The sequence below is a fragment of the Arvicola amphibius genome, chromosome 9 (genome assembly GCF_903992535.2).
Source record: "Arvicola amphibius chromosome 9, mArvAmp1.2, whole genome shotgun sequence".
In the NCBI taxonomy this organism is placed as follows: domain Eukaryota; kingdom Metazoa; phylum Chordata; class Mammalia; order Rodentia; family Cricetidae; genus Arvicola; species Arvicola amphibius.
In genome coordinates, this window is record NC_052055.2 from 79,227,734 (window position 1) to 79,233,265 (window position 5,532).

Below are 5,532 nucleotides of genomic sequence, written 5' to 3' on the forward strand. Positions count from 1 at the left end.
TGTGTGTGTGTGTGTGTGTTTGAGTTGCTGCCCCTCTGGGCTACAGCTTTTCATCTCCTGTTTTGGCGGCAGGGCTTCTAAGAGCATCAGGACCCTCACTCCTGTACAACTGAGCACTTGGGCCTGACTGTGAGTTTTCCATGGCCAGGGGTCTTCTGAGGTAGGACAGTCTGGACACAGTCTCCAGGGAACACCTCCTGACTGCCTTATAGATGTCCTTGTCCGCCCCAGAAAGGGGTTGCTCTACTAGATGGTTGGGACTTCCTAAGTGTGATTGCTGAATCTGTTTCCCATCAAGAAAAATGAAACCAATGGCTACTCCAGTCCCTACACAGACCACTTTTCTGTACACACAGAGACACTCAGGGCCACCCAGGAGGTCAATTGCAGTTTCCCAGACACAGGGGCATGGAGAGAAGTGTGTATATTCTGTAGATTCCCTGCGAGGTAATGTTGAAAAACAATGTGATATTCATGTCCAAGGTGCAACAGGAAGGGACACATAAAATGCCCATGCGAGAGGGTGATCAGATAAGAGATGATGGACTCCTCCGTCACCCCTCACACCAATGAGATCAGTGTGGTGGGGAAGCCATGGAGCAGAGTGAGTCTGGCCCCTTCTTCCCCACATCCATGGCCAGGGAGAAGCACTGTGCTCCAATGGCCAATAGTAACAGGCAGAGTTTTCAGTGTTCCCACAAGTTAAGGAACTTGAGGTGTCTCTGTCTAAAGATGGAACCTATAGATGTCCTTAACGAGGTTCTGCAGGTTTCTGAGAGCACGGGCCTCTCATTCAGTGTCAGGCTGCAGTTTAGTCAGCTGTTACCTGAGAAGAGACCGAGCATGTGAGCTGTCTGTGTATCTGTGCGGCTGCATATGCACTGTGGCTGTGTTCTGCCTCCAGGGCTGTGGTCAGAGTGGCACAGTGACGGCTGGGATGTATGTGACCCACTGTGCCATTCTAGACAAACCCACATTCATGTATTCTAGCCATAGATGTCAAAGCCTCATGTTCTCTGTACGCGCCTCTTATCAACCTGTCTGTGATGAAGCAAGACAAGGCTCTGAGTGTCTATGTATTTGTATGTGTGTGTATGTGTTTGCGTCATATCTCTAATTGCAATCCTTCCTGTAGTCAATCTATTGTCCACCCCTCCCTTACCTTGAGTATCTCCACTAGAAAGATCTTCAGGGACTTTGAAGGTTTAGCTTCTGCTTAGCATGTGTGCTGTATAGTTTTATGTCAACATGATACAAGCTAGAGTTATCTGTAAAGAGGAAATCTCTGTAAGATTTAAGGCATTTTAAAATTAAGTTTTATAAGGGGGTACTAGCCGATTGTGGGTGATTGGGCTTGTGGTTCTGGGTTCAATGAAAAAGCAAACTGAGCATGCTATAAGGAGCAAAAGAGTAAGCAGCACCCTTCTATGCCTCTGCATCAGTTTCTGCCCCACATACTGCCCTGCTTGAATCCCTGTTCTGACTTTCTTCGGTGATGAACCACAAGGGGGCAGTGTAAGTCAAACAATTCCTTTCTTCCCGTAGTTACTGTGGTCATGGTGTTCCATCACAGCCACAGAACTCCTAACCAAGGCAGTACGTCATCGAAAACCGAAATGTTTTCTGGAGATGTGGCTCAGTGAATAGGAACTCTTGCGGCATAAGCATGAGGCCCAGAGTTCTACCCCCAGCATCCTTGAAAGAAGCCAGGCGTGGAGGTGTGCATCTGTAACCCCAGCACCGGGGAGTGGAAACAGGTAAGTCCCTGCAGCTCACCAGCCAGCCAGTCTAGACAAATCTGTGAAATCCAGGCTCAATGAGAGACCCTGTCTCAAAAATAAGATGGCAAGGAATGAGAAATAAGCCAGGCTGTTCCTTGACCTACCTGGTTTATTTCCTTTAGAATCACCTGGTAGACAAGCCTCAGGCATGCTTGTGAGGGAGTTCTTATTGGGTTGATTGGCAGGTAAAAACCCCACTGAAAATGTCTGCAGCAGCAGTCATGAACTGGAGACCTGAGCTGAAAAAAAAGGAGAAATAATGGAGGACCAGCATCCATGTCTCTGATCCTAACAACAGATGCAATGTGACCAGCTGCCTGAAGCTCTTTCCTGCTGTGGAATAAGCCTCTTGTACATTGTAAATATTTGTCACTTGAATTGATTTAATAAGATGCTGATTGACTAGTAGCCAGGCAGGACAACGAAACTAAGGGAGATGGAAGTAGAAAAGTGGAGTCAGAAATTGCCAGCAAATGGAAAGAGAGCAGGAGATGAATGTGCCATTCTAGTAAGTGTACTGACATATGGCAGAATATAAATAAGTTATATGGGTTAACTTAAAATGTAAAAGCTATTTCTTAATAAGCCTGAACTATTGGCCAAGTATTTATAATTTATATTAAGCCTCCAAGTCAATTTTTTGGGAGACCCTTCCCGGTATTTGAGAACAGGCTGGCAGGAGAGAAATCTTCAGCTACACTTGGAGCTGTGCTTCCCCCTCATGATGAACTGCAGCCTTGAACTGTGAGCTGAAGTAAACCTCCTTCCTCAGGTTTCTCCCTCTGGCATTTTGTCACAGCAAGGAGAAATGTAACAAGTGCCCCTGCCGTGCATGCAGGCACACACACACATACACACACACACAGATGCAGGTGTCCACACACACATATACACACACAGATGCAGGTGCGTACACACACACATACATGCAGACACACACACATATACACACACACACACACACAGATGCAGGTACTCTCTCTCACACACACATACACACGTGCAGGCATACACACATGCAGGCACACACACCCTCAAGCACGACAAAAAATAGTGTTGGAATATGAGAGTATAAAGACTCCCAAGGTACTTTCCCAAGCTGGAGTGACTCAGAGGGTGGTATCATTTAGGAACATTTAGCGCCCTGGTGCATGATGGGGCTTGCAGGAATGCTCTGGGTGCTGGCACAATTGTCTACTGCTTATTTGACTTCAGCCAATGGGGCACATTCCTACAAACTGAGGAACAATGGGGACATCTTTGTCTTACTGAGACCTCAGATCCTGTTGTAGAATATTATTTTACAATGGGTTATATTTGTTTATGTTGAGGAACATTTGTTTAATGATGCAAAGATGTGCTCCATTCTTTTAAGTTGCATTTGTTTAACTCCGTGAAGTTGTTATTACTTTGCCTGTCTAAATCACCTGATTGATCTAATAAAGACCTGAATGACTAATAGCTATGCAGGAGAAGGGACAGGTGGGGCTGGTGGGCAGGAAGAATAAATAGAAGTCTGGGGAGAGAGATCAAGAAGTAAGGAAAGAAGGAGGAGAGGAGGCCAACAGGGGCCATGACTTCCTAGATGTGCCTGAAGGTGAACTTGGAATTTTTCTTCAGTCCTGCATGGCTAGTGCAGGTGATTGTTTGCCCTCTCCCCACTGCTGCTCAGAAGTTAACAAGAAAATAGAGAAGCTTCTGAGCTTCTCCTCTAGCTGTCCAGCTTCTCTTCCAGATATCCAGCTTCTCTTCCAGCTGGCCAGCATTTCTTCCAGCTGACTCCCTCCCCCATCCTTCAGTCTGTTGCCTTCTAAGGCTGTTGTGAAGACTGCTGGGAAATAAACCCCGATTACCCTCTTTGTGTCAAAATAATCCACTGGGCAAGAAAACATCCTTCCCTCAACTGTTAACAGTATGCTATCCTAATTGGACAAGCAGGATTCAAAATAGAGACAAGGAGGGACAGCCCTTCAGAATATTCTGCTTCACAGGAAAAAAAAAACTGTCAGATATGCTAGCTCTGTTGGCTGAAGATGGATGCCCCTATGCTGCAGAGGAACTCTGGGTTGGGACATCTGTTTCTGTCATTTCTCACAATTTAGAAATCGCTTGCTCGCACTTCTTACTTACTCAGTTAATAATATTTCCTTCTTGGGTCTCTGAGTGAGTTGAAGTCAAGAAAGCTATAGTTATAGATTTTCTTGTTTAACAGGCACAGACATAAAGTTATGATAGACAGTAAATTAGGTACAAGACTTTGGACTCAACAAGATAGGACTGATACGGAGTACTTCCTCTGAATTTGTCAAATGCACATGGACTAGACATAGTTGATGTATTTACTGCCTGTATATATTGTATATACTTATTGTACTTCTTGTAAATAGTTTTTCTTATATTAATTATAGCCTTCTTTTTTATTTTAGACAAAAAAGGGAAATGTAGTGATGTTTCACTCATATTTTAATAAATAAAGCTTGCCTGGAGATCAGAATAGGCCAGACAATGGTGGAACATGCCTTTCACCCCAGCACTAGAGAAGAATATAGGCAGTAAAGACAGGAACTCTCTCCCATTCTGAGAATTTCATAGTTAAGAGCTCTCTAGTGCCTTGACTGCTTAGCTTTTATGATCTTTAAGTTAAACCCCAATATCTGTCTCTGGGTGTTTAATTAATCATGCTACAGAAAGAAATAGTAGAAAGTTGGCTAAACATGCATTCATACTGAGACATCTTGTGGGGGTAGTGGGTGGGGACACGGAAGCAGGGATCAGCAACTGGGACAATAAAATCGCAAAGCCCAGGACCTGTAACTTCCGCAAGGTTCCATCTCTCAAAAGATACATAACCTTCCAAACAGAGCCACCAGACGGCAATGAAGTGTTCACACAGGCTTCTGGAGCTGCTTCATCGTCAACCACAAAAGGCATCACGGACTTACATGAGCGCTGGAAAACCGAAGGCAGAGGTCTCAGAAGAGCATCTACACAAGAGCCTGGGTTCCACATCATCCTCCGCTCTTCTCAGTCTCCCATAACCTGCAACAGAGTAGGAACATCAGAGGTGCACTGAGTGGTCCATGGGGCAGCGGGATGTTAGGAGCAGTGGTGACCACCAGGGAGGTGCTTATAATCCCGGCACCCAAAATAGTGGGCTGTTCGTTTGTTACACTCTGCCCAGCTCTTGGGCTCTCCCTTCGCACTGCAACAGAAAACAAGCTGCGGCTTTCCCTTCTCCACTGTCCACACCTCCTGTGGATTAATGTCCACACCTCCTGTGGGTTAACACCAACAAGCATCCCCCCACACCTGCCCCTTTAACACACAAGTCAAGCAGAGCAGTAAAACAGAAAACACACACCCACCACCCTCTGAAAATGTATCGAGGAAAGAGAAACCAAGGAACAAAACACCCATGCAACCCAGACAAACTCAGAAATCATCCCCAAACCTGATACCTAGTTGGCAGCATAAGAACAGAATCAAGGGTGGTGGCGGTGCGATCGTCCATGCTGTAACGGTTGTTCATCTAGGAGCGGCTGGAGCAGCAGTGGCTGCTGGGAAGGGCGCGAGGCGGTGCCAACGGACAGTGGCGGTAGGGGGGGGGGGATGCAGAGGCGGCAGAGCAGCAAGCTGGACTCGTGGACATGCACTGCTGCAGTGTTGCTATGGTGACTGAGGAGCGAGGGGCCTCGGAGCTCAAGCCTCCTTGGGCCTTCAATGCCCAGTCCCCAGCTCGCCAGCGTTTTTT

General features: G+C 46.3%; 1 long non-coding RNA gene across 1 annotated transcript; it reads right to left on the bottom strand.

Annotated features, from left to right (window-relative positions):
• Window positions 1-1,161: 1,161 nt before the first annotated feature.
• LOC119822250 lies at window positions 1,162-4,807 on the bottom strand. Its single transcript, XR_005286758.1, has 3 exons — window positions 4,724-4,807; window positions 1,886-2,020; window positions 1,162-1,268 (listed from the first exon to the last, which is right to left on the bottom strand). It is a non-coding gene; the product is annotated as an uncharacterized LOC119822250 (long non-coding RNA).
• Window positions 4,808-5,532: the final 725 nt, after the last annotated feature.